The following is an 18,214-nucleotide window of genomic DNA, read 5'->3' as shown; positions in this document are numbered from 1 at the left end:
TCTTCAGAGACTATTTTTCTTGTATAGTCTATGAAATACTGCACTTTGCTCTCAATATTTTTCTCTCTATCTTGGTGAATGTACAAATGAGCAAGGGCTCTCTATTTATTGGAGAAATCTACTTCTAATGATGTCACCACTGACAACATAAAAAAAGAAAAATTTCGCAATATAAACTTATAATATTTAATTACTCATCATAACTATAGTTTGCTATAATTAACCCTCTCGACTAACATTATACATTAATTACGTGGGTTGACTTCGAGTTTGTATAATTAGTCACGTTTGTATATGTATAATTCGCCAGAATATACATACATATGTAATATACAATTATTTAATATATACATATACAATTCACCTCTCTCCGACTCTCTGTCCTCTCTCCTCCGTCTCCCAATCTCCTTTGCCATATATACAAATGCATATGTATAATATACAATTATATACATATACAATTCACATCTCTCCCATTCGCCTCTCTCCTCCCTCTCCCAGTCATGCTCGCCTCTCTCCCTCCTCTCCCAGTCTCGCTCGCCTCTCTCCTGCCTCTCCTACTCTGCTTGCCATAAATACAAATACATATGTATAATATACAATTATCTAACTGACATATATACAATTCACTTTTCTCCCACTCTTTCCTCCCCTCTCTCTCACCTCTCTCCTCTCCCAGTCTTGATCGCCTCTTTCCTCCATATAACATGTTGCTACAAATTATAACTATCAAACTATAGCTATGAAGAGTAAAGTACTATTTTAAGTGGTTATATGTGAAAGTTCCCCTAAAAAAATAATATCAACCTTTACAACTATGCAGACTTCTTGGTAGATTTTAATTGAAAAAGAAATAGTGAGCTTTGGTTAATTTGTTGCAGCATTTGTTGACTTTAACAATAAGTAACAAGCATTTCAATCTTTCCTGCATTTCAACTTTCCTTATGTTTATCTGTAATGGGTATGGACCCTACACATCTCCCCCTCCAGATCCATTCACCAAAAGAAGGCATTCTCATTTTCTTTAGAGACAGTTCATACCAACAAGTTCTTTGCATCACTCAAATTTATCTTTCGGTATCCTGTTGGTCAGAACATCTGGGGGATTTTCACTTGTACGGATCTTTTTGACATAAAGTAATTCACTCTCCACTTCATCACTAATTCAATGATATGTGACGTCAATGTATTTTGTTCTTGCATGATATATGGAGTTCTTGCTCAAATCTATTGCACTCTGACTGTCACAATAGACAACATACTTAATCTGCAGCAATCCAAGTTCTTGAAGAAATTGCTTTATCCCTATAATCTCCTTGCCAGATTTAGTAGCCGCAATAGACTCAGATTCAGTTGTAGATAGTGCAACACACTTTTGCAACTTCGACTGCCATGATATAGCCCTACCGAAAAGTAAACAATAATCCAGTAGTGGATGTCCTGTTATCAAGGTCACCTACCATACCAGCATCTGTATAACCCTTAAAGATTGGATTTGATGCTCCAAAACAAGTATTCATCTGAGCTTCCTCTAAGATACCTGAGTATCCACTTCAGAGCTTTTCGATGCTCTTTTTTGGAATTGTCGAGAAATCTACTAACAACACCAACTGTGTGAGTAAAATCAGGTCTAGTGCATATCATTGCATACATTAGACTTCCGAAGAATGAGGAATATGAAACTTTGGCCTTACTTTTTTTTCTTCCCAAACTGTAGGACACATGTTCTTGCTCAACTTCATATGACCAGCAAGAGGTGCACTAACAGGCTTAACACTTTTCATATTGAAGTGCTCTAGTACACTTTCAATGTAATTCTTTTATGACAAATAAATCTTTCTTTTATCTCTCAGACGAGTAATTTTCATGCCCAAAATTTTCTTGGCATAACCCAAGTCTTTCGTAGCAGAAGACTTACACAACTCCTTTTTCAACTTGTCAATTTTGGAAGTATTCTTGCCCACAATCAACATATCATCCACATAGAGCAAGAGGATAATAAAATCATTGTCACAAAATTTTTGTATTTTTAGTCTTCTTATAGGCTCCCCCCCCCACCCCCATAACACATTCAAACTTCTTGTTCCATTGTCTAAGAGCTTGTTTTAAGCCATCGAGACTCTTTCTGAATTTGCATACAAAATTTTCTTTACCATCTACTTTAATGCCCTTATGTTGTTCCATATAAACTTCTTATTCTAGGTCACCGTGAAGGAAAACCTTTTTGACATCCATTTGCTCAATCTCTAAATTAAGACTAGAATCCAAACCTATAATCATACGAATCGAGAACATTTTCACAACAGAAGAAAATATTTTGTCAAAGTCAATATCCTTTATTTGACCAAGTCCCTTAACAACCAATATAGCTTTGTATCTGGGCTTCAAGTGTATCTTCAACTTTAACTTTGAACACTCGCTTTTCTTCAAAGCTCTCACGACCTTGAGCAATTTTACCAACTCATAAGTGTGGTTCTCATGCAGAGACTTCATCTCATCTTGCATGGATTCAATCCATTGATCTTTGTGCATCTTCCATGGACTCCTCATAACATCTAGGTTCTCCCCTGTCAGTGAGTAACACATACTCATTGGATGAATAACGAAAGGAAGGACTCACTATCTTGTGTACCTTCTAAGAGGAATATTAGATTCGTTCACAACTTCAAGAGAATGAGGATCATCAATAACAACATAATTATTATTATTAACATCAACATGTTGATTTGATACATTATATTGAGCGTCACCATGATTATCAAGTCCAACAACATCATGGATACTTGTGTGAGGAACTTCATCTAGATGAACTATGCCATCAAAATTTGAAAATTCTAGCTTTGCCACTTTGTCAATATAATCAATTATTTGATTCTCCATGAAAATAATATCGCAGCTTCTCAAGAGTTTCTTCTCAATTGAATCACATAGGCTATAACCAAATTCATCAAGGACATATCCAATGAAGACGCACTGCCTTGTCTTGGTATCTAACTTTAACCTTTCATCTTTTGGAACATGTATAAAAGCTTTGAAACCAAATACTCTCAAATGATCATAGAAGACATTCTTTCCATACCAAACTCAATTTGCCACATCACTTTGCAAAGAAACCGTATGAGATAGATTAATAACATGTGCAGCATCAATAAAGCACCATACCAAAATGAGTTCAGAAACTTTGCTTCATAAAGAAAACATCTAACTCTTCCTATAAGGTCCTTTTCATCCTCTCAACCAAACCATTAAACTGAGAAGTCTTCTGGTGTCTAATACCTTGATGCTCGCATTATTCATCAAATGGTCCACAATATTATCATCATTATCAATACGAATACATTTGAATTTTCCTTTCAACGGAAGCCTAAAACTGCTTGAAGACACCTAACACTTGGTGTTTAGTCTTCACGAATAGACCCAGAGTTTTCTCGAACAATCATCAATAAAAGTGACAAAGTAAAGTGCACAACCTAATGTCATTGTCTTCATTGGACCACATAAATCAGAGTCCACCAATTCAAGCAACCCTGTCTTTCTCGAAGGATAATTAGACTTAAAGGAAACTTTATTTTGTTTACCAACCAAACGGTACTCATACTTTTCTAATTTAACACTTTGAAAATTTGACAATTATTTATTCTTGGCTAGAATATTAAGTCTTTCTTGCTGATGTGGTGAAGCCTCTTGTGACATAACGTTGAAGAGTTATCACTCTCAACTGTATTGACCATATCAGCACAAGCAGAATTCGTAGACCAGTATAGACCACAACGTTTGTTACCACAAGTCACATCCAAGGAACCCTTAATGAGCTTTCATTTTACATCACCGTTGGTACTAACATATCATTCATCATTAATAACACCAACACAAACGAAGATCATGAGCATGTTTCACATTGTTCAAAACTATTATAGTTTCAACACTAGTTTCCTAACAAATTATACCAATACCAACCACCCTAGAAACAGTCTCATTATTCATACTCAACGTTACAAATTTACTACGACTATAGGAAGAGAAAAAAATCTTCCTTGATGTCACTGAGATGCGGCACCAGTGTCCACAATCAAACTTGACTCATCACAAGCAATATTTATCATATCTACATCAAGGACGGTAACAAAATTTTCGGTGGTGACAGTGGTTAGGAAATTTTCATCGCCATCTTCTTTAGTTTTCTCTTTGTTTTTATTCTCCCTATTTAACTTCATGTCACGATGATAGTACTCAATATCCTTAAGTATGCCTATGGATTTGCTTCTATTTTGTTCTTTATTCTGAGAACCATGAGTTTTGTTTCTCCCCTGGAGCCAGGATATCCGATGAAGAAAAACATTGAGTTTTTTTTTCTCATCTCTTCATTCAAGAAACTAATCTTGGTGGAATCCATAGAGATCACATCATCCGGAGCAGAATTTGACAATGACATTCTAAATATTTTCCAAGAGTCTGGTAGGGAAATTTTACCATCAAATTTAATGCCCATATCAGATATTGGTTCGTGATCCCAGAAAATTATTCAGATTGTTTGTCATTTGAGAACTATCACGATACTTTAATCTCACATCTGCTTTATTAAGAATATTTTGTTATTGCCAGTCTTCCGAGCATACAAACTTTCAAGATGTTCTTATAAGGTTTGAGCATATGTCTCTCCAGAAATATAGTTCAACACATTATCATCAACTCATACCGTAATGAATCCACAAATATGTCTGTGCTACAGATTTACTCTTTATCTACTTTATTATTAGGCTTTACAGTAGTAGTAACAACTGACTTGTAAAAATTCTTGACATAAAATAAATTTTCCATTTTTTCCTTCCAAATGGCATAATTAACAACATTCAAAATAATCATTCTATTTTGTTAACTTTCATTGTTTATCCGAAAAAATATATATAGTTATTGCAAACCAAAGTAAATATTTTATGATGTGAAAGTTCAGACTGTACTGCAAACAGAGCATACTAAGATAAAACCTTGGCTCTGATACCAGTTTGTTCAAAAAAACGCGGACTAACACAAAAAATTATATTTCAAAATAATAGAAATAAAATGGAAAAATAATGAGACCAATAAACTTACATGAAAACTCTTTTAAATGAGGGAAATACTCACGGGCCAAGAGGAGCAACAGATATCACTTTAGTAAGAAATTTTATACTACGTAGTCAAGAATATAATATTCAAAGTGACTATATACAACACTCAAAAGGAATAACACTCTTTTGATTTTCACCTTACTAAAATATCGCTCACACTCTATTTTTCTTCACAAACTATTTTCTTGTATAATCTACAAAATACCTCACTTTACTCTCAATATTTTTTTCTTTCTATCTTAGTGTATGTACAAATGAGCAAGGACTCTCTATTTATAGGACAAATCTACTACTAATGATTTCACCATTGACAACATAAAAAAAAACACCAAAACTTCAACCTTTGCAACTATGCATATTTCTTGGTAGGATTTTAGTTGAAATGATGAGCTTTGGTTTGTTGCAGCATTTGTTGATTTTAACAACAAGCAACAAGCATTTCAACTTTTCCTACATTTCAACTTTCCTTATGTTTATCTATAATGGGTATGGACCCTATAGGAAGGCGAGAATTTTCAGCAAACTCCATTCTTTGACTTTTATATTGTTCCTCAATGAAATATATACTTCCTCTCTTCACGCCCCATGCTCATCTCACCCCACCCTCATCCCTCGTAATCAAAATTATATGAATGGAGATAATGAATCATGTTTTAAATTGTTAATATCGATTTTTATTAATTTATCACTTGACTTAATATATAATTGTCAAATGTTCTTCTTATTGATATAAAATATATCTAAAGTTGTTCACATCTCTACAATTTAAAATTTATGGATAATATGTGTGTTATCTAATTACTTCATTATATTTTCAAAATATTTCGCTCTCCCTCCCCTCTCTCTTCATACATTTTTTTCTATAACATTTTATATTTTTTGCTAGTTTGACTTTGAATATTTTTATATGGGTATATTACTCATAATAAGAAATTGAGTTTTTTTTTATCTTAATTTTAGACTTAAGTCACACGCAATCCTTAAAGTTGTCCGCATATTTAACTTAGACACCTAAATTTAGCCTTGTACTTATTAAAAACTTAAACCTTAATAAATTTATACATACTTTACGTATAATCACAATTAGCTGGAAAATAAATATGTGTGTATTTCAAATGCATGTACATAACAAACAGACCAATAAAACGATAACACATGGCATTGAATCTAACTTCTCTAAAAAAACTCTATTTCAATAATCCAACATGAATTTTAAGAATGTAAAAAAAATTCTTTCGAATTACCCTACCCACCTGAGTCTTCTTCTTCAGCTCCATTTCCAATTGCCCTTCCATTGCCACCAGCCCAGTAAACCTTCATCGACCTCTATCTTCTCCTTCATTGAATTGACCCACATTTTTCTTTCTTCCACTAAATTTTACACCTTTCATCAGTATCGACAGTACATGTTATCATCCACCCAAGCTAAATACTCTTTGTATCGACCCAGGGGTATACCCTAGATAAGTTACAAAGCGTATTTGATCTCTCGGAGGTCTTATACAAACCCTTAGACATCTTTCATCGCATATATATAAAAAGTAGTGCAGAATTAAAACTTTCCGCAATAATAATCAAAATCTTTATAGAATATAAGAAAGAACTAAGTCTCTTCATAGCCATCTTAGAAAATTATAATATAATAGGGTCACAACCCTTACATCAATTTGAAAGAGAACTAATTGTCTATTACAAAGTCTTTTAGGAAAAAAAGGAACTAAATATAAGTCATGTCCTCGAACATATGAGGATATACCAAGCTTGAGAGACTGTTATTTCCCAAGCTTCAACTTTTAAGAGAATCTTCACTTGCCACCTACACTTGTAGAAATAGAGAAACATATAGAATTAGCACATCGAATGCACTAAGTATGGTGAACATGCAAGAAAACCATGCTAAAATGGACATTTACTTTAAAACATACTTTTCTTGCTTTTTAGATGAAGACCTCATAAAAACAAGTATAATAACCCTCTTCAAGCCAATATTCACATATAAGACATATTCAAGTAATTCATAAGATACAACCATAATCATTTAAAATACACTTAAGTATTTAAACCTCCTACCAAAAATTATCCTAAGACCCACCTAAGTAGGATATGAAGCGGCCACCCATACAACCCCTTCACACACACCTAAGTGATTCTCAAGACTTCCCAAAGTAAGATTATTCCCTTTTCATCATATAAGCACTCCACCTAAGGTTACTCTAAGATTCACCTAAGTAACATATGAAGAGACCGCCCATACACCCTCTTCAAGCCTAACTAAGCAATCCCTAAAGCTACCCTAGATAAGAACCTTTCTATTCAACATGCATTAACTTAAGTCAACATTATTCATTAAGCCATTTAAGATACAATTAAGCATTTATGGGACTTCACATAATGGTCTTGGAGGACCTCAGTAACTCGCCTAGCATCTTCAAAACCTACTCGTTTAATGTATCATAAGCGTCCCATTCCACTACCTACACGTTGTAGAACATATCCAATGACTAGAGTGTACATCCCATATGATGAGAATAGGCATTAACCGACATAGACCACACTAGCTAGATATGGATCCGGTGTCATAAGACCCCCCACCATGGAAGGTGTTCCACTTACCAGAGGTAAAAGTAGTAATCTTCCCATGTTGGCACATGTTTAAGGAATATCAAGGGCTTCTTTGTACTCTAGTCTCATCTAAAGTAGAGCTAATACCACAAGAATATTCGCTCGGTTCTTTGCCTTTGTTCTAATAGAGTAAATCATTCCCTAGGTGTATTAAAGAAGGTACCATCACTGTGCCCTACCAACTCATAATACTTTTTCTCCTAAGGTGGGTACACTAGGGCTTCCAACCAAGGACTATTAGGATAGCTCTTATGACTTCCTTAGAGATGGTTTCATGTCGTTCCATCCAACCTACCCCTAAGTCCATCATTCCACTAAAGAAGGACACCATTACGGTCTTTCACTTCAAGGCTTCTTATTAAAGTTCTTTTCTTATTCAGGTTCCACATTCTTAACCTTCTTTTCTTAATCAAGGTTTTACATTCTTGACCTTCTTTTCATATTCAAGGCTTTACTTTGACTTAGGGTTCTAGACTCATAAAAAAGTGGCACCATGCTCAGGTCTACCGGTTCAAGACATACTCTAGAATACCTTTTTTAGTCATTCAAGGAAAGGGCAGCTACTCTAGGTCTACCGATCCTAGACTTTCATTCATACACTCACTCAATACTATACAATACAAGTACCAAGTAAGGACAACTAGTCTACCAATACAAGATACAACATCATTTTATAAAGGATCTCCCTAGTCCATCATCATCATATAACAACAAGAGAAGAAGCATATTCAATCATATAGCACCCATATAAGATCATATAGACATCACATGAGCACCTTCAATTTATACCTTCACATATACCATATCATGAGCATACCATAATTCACATAATAATGCCCACAAGGCCAAGTTCATAACGATTATAATAATTAATCACCGCCACAATAAGTGGACCATACCAATCAATAACAATTCAATATAAATTATATGATAAACAAAGGAATTAGGTCAACTCACCACATTCCAATAGCCATCATCATCATTCCTTAGTCTTTCCAATAATTTCACATAACAAGAGATCTTTACAATAACAATATACACAAGAGTAGGCCAAAAATTCATCCATATCAATGATCCATCAATACTCAATATTGATATCAACATTATAAGGCAAGATACTAACATTTCTAACATGGATCAGTACATAATTCAATAGCCCAATACAATCTACACATGAATTCAATAAGATCAAGCAATGATCAATTCATCCACTTCAGATCCAAAATTAGGAATTCAAGGACTATATGGGTTTACGAAATATTTGATCTTGAAACATTCAATTAAAATTCATATATCTATAAGATATCAATTTAAAGCTTTTCATGCAAGAACTCATGCTTAGAATTCAAAATAGAAATGCAAGGTTTTGAAAAATCTTTGAAAAACCTTTGGAATTGGCTCCTTGAATGGAAGAAAAATCAAGGATGAAATCACCATACCTTATTGGTAAAAATCCCACAAAATTGGGTTGAAAAACATAGAGAATTTGGTTTTCTTCCTTGGAGCTTTAAAGCTTCAACAATGGAGGTTTTGGAGAGAATGAATGAAGAGCTTTTGTTTTGGGTTGAGGATTTTGTTTTGATTGGTGAATTTGGGGTTAAAGTGACTCAATAACCATTTTTAAATAACCCCCAAATTACCCAAAAGACCTCTACACTTGTTGGACCTTTTAACCAAGTCTAATAATATTTTAAAACGATGCGACCAAATCTGGGACATGGTTGTGCATTGCGGGGACACTTCAGAATCTTGGTTCTGAAATTTAATTTGAGGCAGAATGGTTAGTGTTTAGCCCGCGTCGCAGGGCAACATTTTTGCCCTTAAAGTGTAGGTTGTGCGATGTGCAGGTAGCTTCAAATATGTTGCCTTGTCTCTGCCTTGGCAGCCTATTTGCCACACCTTGGGTCCTCCTCAAAGACCCTTTGGTTGGTCTTTAGGGAGTCGTGCATTTTGATCCTAAACATGTCCCAGATGTTAGGGTCTGATTTTAGACTCCAAACAACACCTTAACAAACAAGAACACACTAGCACATCGAAAGACTAGTTTCTGAACGTCTTGGTCGTTCTTCGACGTTTGACTTCCAAACTCTTCAAACTGATTTCTAATGCTATTATTCAACATTTGTAACACTTATTAACTCAAAAAACTCGTGATATGATCTAGATTAACCTAGTTCATTTTGAGGGTTGTTACATTTTCCCCCACTTAGACAACATTCATACTCGAATGACACAAAAACTCTTTCAACACTTCCAAGAGATAAAGACTCATGACTAGCAACTCATAACCATACCACATCATACAAAATACACATGCCTAGGAGGAAAATCAGATTCACATAATTAAGAGACTCAAAAACACAAGAAGAAAGTAGGAACAACATCTACGACTCATCATTCAATAAGTCTCTATCTTCTCATTTCATATAGGAGGAACTTCCTTCTCCATATATCATCATTCTCATCATATTATTTCTAAGCCCATTATGCCTATTTCTCATTTAACACAATTATGCAACATTTTTAAGAACTTCACGTTATGCAACCTTACAAGTTCACTCATGTGACATTTAAGCAATTCACTATAAAGGCATAACAATATGAAAGGCAAAATCATTTAAGCTCATTTTACCATATAAACATATATCCATGGAAATATGCACAATGAAAGGAGATCAATAAAATTCATTTTCACTTAGACTCCTAAACACATGCAACATGCTACTAGAAATTCTAACTCTCAAGCTTGAATAGAATATAAGAGAAGAGACAAGATTCATCAAACCAACTATTCACCATACTCCCACACATAGAGGGAACCCATTAACTCTATCAATAATAACACAAAGGAAAAACTATTACTTAACGGTACCTTCATCCGGATTTGCATTAGCTTGGAGGCTATAGAAACGATTCTTCTTTAGTTCACCAACATCTGGCCCATTAGAAGGAGATTGCTTGGCCTCTCTTCCTCTAGAAGAAATAGTAGGATAATGTCTCACCTTATGATCATCCTTTCCACAACCATAGCACCCACCGATACCGGCTAAACACTTTACCACAAGTGGAACAAGTAGACTTAACACCTTCAGAACCACTACCCCGCTCATAATTGGCCTTTGGATCACTAGGATTATCTTGCTTTGGAGTCCTCTTCTTAAACCTATGTTGGTTTTGCTCATCGGATCTACCCCTCTTCAAATTTCTTCTAATCCTACTAATCTTTGACTCTTCAATGGATTATGCATACACCATAAGTCTAGATAGGTTCATGTAATTATGGAGCATGGTCGTACAACATTCTTCTTTCACAAGGTCGCAACACCGGTCACAAAACTACTCATCTCATCTCTAGGGTTAGACACCAAAGATGGAGCACACTTAGACAATAGGGTAAATTTCAATGAATACTCCTCCACACTCATATTACCTTGCCTAAGGTTTATAAACTCTTCAACCTTAACTTCTCTCTTCTCACGAGTAAAGTACTTTCCTAAGAAGACTTCCTTAAACTCTTCCCATTCTATGGGACCCGATTCAACCGGCCTATTGTCCTTCCATTGTGTGAAACACACTTGAGCAACCTATCACAATTGATATGAAGTTAACTCCGCTTTCTCCTTAGAAGTCACCCCTATAACACTCAAAACATTATACACACCATCTAAAAACTCTTAGGGATCCTCTCCTGCCTTAGAGACAAGATAGGTAGGAGGATTCATCCTCACAAAGTATCTCAACCTAGAGGTCATGGTACTTTCAAGAGAATTCATCCTAGGCCCTACATCTCGATTCTCTTGGGAAGTTATGGCTCGGTCTAGGGTAAAAAGAGCTCCTCTATTCTCCCCATTAGTCATGTCCGGGGGAACCACCGCAATCTCATTCTCTTGATCAACTATAGTGACTTGTTCACCTTAAGGAACTTGAACATCTTGGGGAGCTTGTCCACCTTTGAGAAGAAATCCCTAATCCACCACTTCCTCATCAACTCTCCTAGTTGGCGTCCTTCTTGTACTCATATCCTAAAAATACAAGAGAATATATTAGGAAATAAAACATTTACAACCTCAACTCTATGACACGACACAAGAGTAATGAAGGAAGTGAAACTTCTATTGTCCCATAGCCTCTCGCTCATAGATGTGTCGCGACTCACACCGATGAACAAGACTTTACTAGGCGTGACTTTTATGAGACATTGAATCCTAAAGACTACTTTATAACCTTATGCTCTGATGCCAACTTTGTAACAACCCAAGGGTATACCCTAAAAGTTACACGGCGTATTCGACCTTTCAAAGGTCTTATACAAGCCCTTAGACATCTTTCATCGCATATATATGAAAAGTAGAGCGGAACTAAAACTTTTCACAACAATAGTCAAAATCATTATACAATATACGAAAGAACTAAGTCTCTTCATAGCCATCTTAGACACATATAATATCATAGGGTCACAGCCTTACATCAATTTGAAAAGGAACTAATAGTCTATTACAAAGTCTTTTAGAAAAAAAGGAACTAAACATAAGTCATGTCCTCGAACATACGAGGACATACCAATCTTGAGAGAATGTTATTTCCCAAGCTTCAACTTCTAGGAGAATCCTCACTTGCCACCTACACTTGTCGAAATATAAAAACATATGGAATTAGCACATTAAATGCATTAAGTATGGTGAACATGCCAGAAAATCATGCTAAAACAGACATTTATTTTAAAACGTACTTTTCATGCTCTTTTGATAGAAACCTCATAAAACAAGTATAAGAACCCTCTTCAAGCCAATATTTACATAAAATACATATTCAAGTAATTCATAAGATACAACCATAATCATTTAGAATACACATAAGCATTTAAACCTCCTACCAAAGGTTATCCTAAGACCCACCTGAGTAGGATATGTAGTGGTCGCCTATACAACCCCTTCACACACATCTAAGTGATTCTCAAGACTTCCCAAAGTAAGATTATTTACTCTAAGACTTACCTAATTAAGACTCACCTAATGAGATCGCCCATACATTCTCTTCAAGCCTACCTAAGTAATTCCTAAAGCTACACTAGATAAGAACCTTTCTATTCAACATGCATTAACTTAAGTCAAGATACGAACAATTCTAACATGGATTAATACATGATTCAATACCCCAATACAATCTACACATGAATTCAATAAGATCAAGCCATGATCAATTCACCCACTTTAGATCCAAAATTAAGAATTTAAGGACTACATGGGTTTACGAAATATTTGATCTTAAAACATTCAATTAACATTGATATATCCATAAGATATCAATTTAAAGCTTTTCATGCAAGAACTCATGCTTAGAATTCAAAATAGAAATGCAAGGTTTTGAAAAATCTTTGAAAAACCTTTGAATTGTTCCTTGAATTGAAGAAGAATCAAGGATGAAATCACCATACCATATTGTTAAAAATCCCACAAAATTGGGTTGAAAAACTTGGAGAATTTGGTTTTCTTTGTTGGAGCTTCAAAGCTTCAACAATGAAGGTTTTGGAGAGAATGAATGGAGAGCTTTTGTTTTGGGTTGAGGATTTTGTTTTGATTGGTGAATTTGGGGTTAAAGTGACTCAATAACCATTTTTAAATAACCCCCAAAGTACCCAAAAGACCTCTACACTTGTTGGACCTTTTAACCAAGTCTAATTTGATTTTAAAACGACGCGACCAAATCTGGGACATGGTTGTGCATTGCGGTGACACTTCCAAATCTTGGTTCTGGAATTTAATTTGAGGCAGAATGGTTCGTGTTGAGCCCGCGTCGCAGGGAAACATTTTTGCCCTTCAAGTTAGGTTGTGCGATGTGCAGGCAGCTTCAAAAACATGTTGCCTTGTCTCTGCCTTGGCAGCCTATTTGCCACACCTTGGGTCCTCCTCAAAGACCCTTTGGTTGGTCCTTGGGGAGTCGCGCATTTTGACCCTAAACATGTCCATCTAGATGCTAGGGTCATCCCCACTGATTTTAGACTCGAACAACACCTTAACAAACAAGGACACACTAGCACATTGAAAGACTAATTTCCTAACATCTTAATCGTTCTTCGACGTTTGACTTTCAAATTGACTTCTAAAGCTATTATTCAACATTTTTAACACTTATTAACTCATAAACTCATGATAGGCTCTAGATTAACCTAGTTCATTTTGAGAGTTGTTAAACTCTTTCTTTTTTGTTTTGATAGATCAAAACCTTCTATTTGTTGTCTTTATCTTTTCCCATTAGTAATCATTTATCACAATTACAGAAGATATTAACAAACTTTTACCCAAAAATATTAATTTATTTCCATCAAAATATATAGATCTTTGTCAGAATGTTTAAGATCTAGGTCTACATACAGAAAAAAAATAAAGGAAAAAGCATAAGAAGAAGAAGAAGAAGAAGAAGAAGAAGAAGAAGAAGAATTAGGAATTGGAGATGGCGAGAGAAAGAGAGAGGTGGAGTGGTAGGTAGGGTTTGCGCCTATGTAAAAATAAATTATGAAAATGGTGGATGAGATGGTATAGGTTGCCTCATATTGGGCTAGGGAAGAAGACTACCTTTTCAAAAAAAGTTATTTTGTTATGAAACTATATAAACAAAGAAGAAGAACAAAGTAGAGAGAAGAGAGAATACTTCTTATTCATCTTGATGTATATTCAGGATTCACAGATCTTATTTACAATGAAGAAATATGCTTAATTTATAGGAAAAATCTGACTTGGTCCCCAAGTAGTATTCCTAACCATATCCTAAAAGGACTCCACATAATTAGATATTCACTATAATACAAATATGTTTATAACACTTCCCCTTGAATGTCGGTAGATTATGTGCCTCGTTAAAACCTCACTAGACAAAACCCAATGGAAAAAAATCTAGTAAAGGAAAAAAAGTACACATATCTAATAATACGCATTATAGATGCCTCATTAAAAACCTTACAAGGAAAACCCAATGGGACAAAACCTTGTGAGGAAAAAAGAGTACATCGTGTATTAACTCCCCCTAATGACAACATCAATTCAGAGACTAGAATCTTCGTTTTCCAAACTTGTGCACCATCTTCTTAAAAGTGGTAGTTGGTAGGGACATGGTTAATAAATCAACTATAATATTACTTGAACAGACTTCTTACATGTTGATATCACCATTCTTGGGAGCTTATGAGTGTAGAAAAATCTTGACGAAATATGCTTTCTTCTATCTACTTTTATGAATCTTTCCTTCAGGATCAAAAATTTATGCAAGTTTCTTTAACTTCTTTAAGCAAATAATCTATTGCCTTTTGAAAACTCTTCAAAAGTTAAACAATTCTAGTCATCAACTTGCATAATAATACTTGTATATGCTCTATGCATTTTGAATCTATTTAATCATTATGAGGATGATAAACAACTTTTCCAAAACCTTGTATATGCTAGATTTCAAACCCATTGGATATTTTCATATTAGTTTTGTCAAGTGACAACATTCAATATTAGATGTATGACATCTTCTAGTGCCTAGATTGCAAGTCAAATAAGCTTTACGCTTACCAAAATGCATCATTTCACTTCTCACTTGATAATTATTTCTTCACCAGCATGCTTTAATAGATGTAGAATTCATATCCTCATAATCTTTTACAATATTGCGCGCTATTGTATCAAAGATATCGTCAACGATATATCATTTTGTATCAATTTACAATACGACGTAACTTATTGAGATTTCATTCCCTTCATTATTTTTAGGTAGCTACCCCTCTCATGAGGTCTCATAAAGTATTAATGTCGTAGGCTCTCCAAGAGCACATTGTCTCCTTATTATGATCATTTTGATTCTTGGATCCTCCCACTTTTTCAAGGATTATTTTATTTAGAATTGATTAGTCTATCATGCTTCATGCATGTCGTAGACTTTATCCTTAAGGGACATTCAATAGGAGTATTTACAACTCTTGTGTTGCTTCTAATCTCCCCTTTATGTTAGACAAACTAACATATATCTCAATCTTTGGAGAATCTATCCTTGTGCATCATTGTATGTTCATTGATTATATACCACATATCCCCGACCATAAATCAATTGAAAGAAAATTTTAACTTAATTTACTGGTCTGATGCGTACAATTACTTTTGTATGCAATATCGTATTTCATATCAACATATGAAGCTTTATTTCATAAACAATGATTTCACTATCTGAGACATTTAGTGTCACATCATCTTGAATAACAAGATAAATTGTCTTGATTACATATTCTGAAAGTTGTGTTCTTAACTCAATTATATTCATGCACAAATAATTTTGCGAATGTCAAACCGTAAGTTGACAACAAATGCACATGTGATTATCTTATAGATGCATCTTTTTATCATATCACATGATATGTGAACGGGACCATATTCACCTTTTATACTTTTCAGAATTTAAGAATTTAGTCCCAACATTAGTTGATCAAATCAATTTATCACAAGAACAAGCAACATATAGAATTCTTGAAGAATCTTCAAATTCTCTAATGTATGTCTATCACCGTGTATACACAACTTTGGGATTACCAATTATTCATGCCGACGAATAAAAATATTAGTACTTGTAAACTCCAAGTTTACTATGGCATATGCCTTTTCCTTTAGTAAATTTCTAATTTACTATTATATGAGTAAATTTAATTTTATTACTCTGAGAGTAATTTTGGATTTATTTCTTCTCAACTTGCCTTGATAACAAATAGTACAAGTAAATTCACCATTTAAAAGAACATTTAAGTTCTTTAGTGGATGTCTATTCAAATTATTTATAATTCACCTCATCATTATAGACTCATGATGTCCCATACAATCATGCAAAAGTAAAAAAGTATTGGAATTTGTATTAGAATGTGCCTCAATTGCACTAATTACTATCCAATAAGAGTCAAAAGATGAAGTATGAAACTTTTCTTTAACATATGTCTGTCAAGAGACAATCTTGGTGATACCACATCTACAATCAAAGATTGTGATCTTTTCCACGCCTAGCATGATGGCTTACACATCATTCACTTTAAAGAATGAATCTGTATTTTTACCATTTGTCAAAAGCTCTCATTCTTCATGAATAGAACACAATTATCTAAGTACGTCAAATTTTGATAACTTAGTACCTCATTCCATATTCATGTGCATCATTTAGTCAATTGTCTTCTTTTAGACATTTATGTACTGCTACATTCACTTCGGGGAATGGATCTGCTTCAACGAGATATATTTCATGACTAATTTTTATCAAAAACTCAATATTTTCCTTAGTCATCATTATATAATCAATATGGTGCATTGAGACTCAAACTCAACGTCTTATATCATAAATCAATGAGGAACTTGAACCCAACATCTTTCATCACAAGAATCAAGACTCATGATGTCTTACCCTCTTGGTGCAATTGGATATGAATCCATCATCTTATGCTTTTGGTGCGATAGAACTTAAATCCACCGTCTTACCCACAATGAGGCTCAACCTCAAGCCTTCAAAATAATAGTAACTTTATTACTTTTGATGATCATTAATATGATCGTACATTATAATTACACATTAATTGAGATTATTGATTTATTATAATCAACATTAGTAGTTAATAGACATGGCTTTATAGATCACATACCTCATATAAAGGTTGAAAACATATCTCTCACTAAATGTGCTTATTTAATTATTAAAATAAATTAAGGAATTCTCTTCCCAATCAATTAAAATTAAACGTATAGAAAGTCGACAAGTCTCTTTAAATACTTACATTAGATGGTACCTCCAGATCTGTCACATAAATAATTATAACATTAAGATAAATCATACATTGAAGATATAAGAACCTTATTGCATAACTTATGCAAGATCTCTTTTGCACTTTTCCCGTCTTCTTCATCATTCTTTAAGAATAGAACAATCGTGCTGATAACGTGTTATGGAACTATATAAATAAAGAAGAAGAACAAAGTAGAGAGAAGAGAGAAGACTTTTTATTCATCTTGATGTATATTCAGGATTCACAGATCTTATTTACAATGAAGAAATATCCTTTATTTATAGGGAAAATCTGACTTGGTCCCCAAGTAGGATTTCTAACCATATCCTAAAAGGACTCCACATAATTAAACATTCACTATAATACAAATATGTCTATAACAACTTTTTTCTTTTTTATTAATTTTGGTTATAAGTTAGGAAAAAAAGAAAAAAAATTATCATTTTCAATAGTTTTAAACGCCTAAAGAGAGTATAGCACAAATTACAATAAAACACTACCTATTTTAATTGCATATAATAGCAAAACATTAGCTTGTAATACGAATTTTGCTCATTTGCATATATAAGATGAAAATTTTAAAATACAAATATGTTTTAGAAAATGAAGAATGTAGCTGATAAATTCATCAATAAAGCTAATGATTAATATGAAAAAAGAAAAAAGAAATATATATATATATATATATATATATATA

The sequence above is a fragment of the Solanum pennellii genome, chromosome 3, assembly GCF_001406875.1.
Source record: "Solanum pennellii chromosome 3, SPENNV200".
In the NCBI taxonomy this organism is placed as follows: Eukaryota; Viridiplantae; Streptophyta; class Magnoliopsida; order Solanales; family Solanaceae; genus Solanum; species Solanum pennellii.
The sequence above is the reverse complement of the archived record's forward strand: the minus strand, read 5'-3'. Positions refer to the sequence as shown.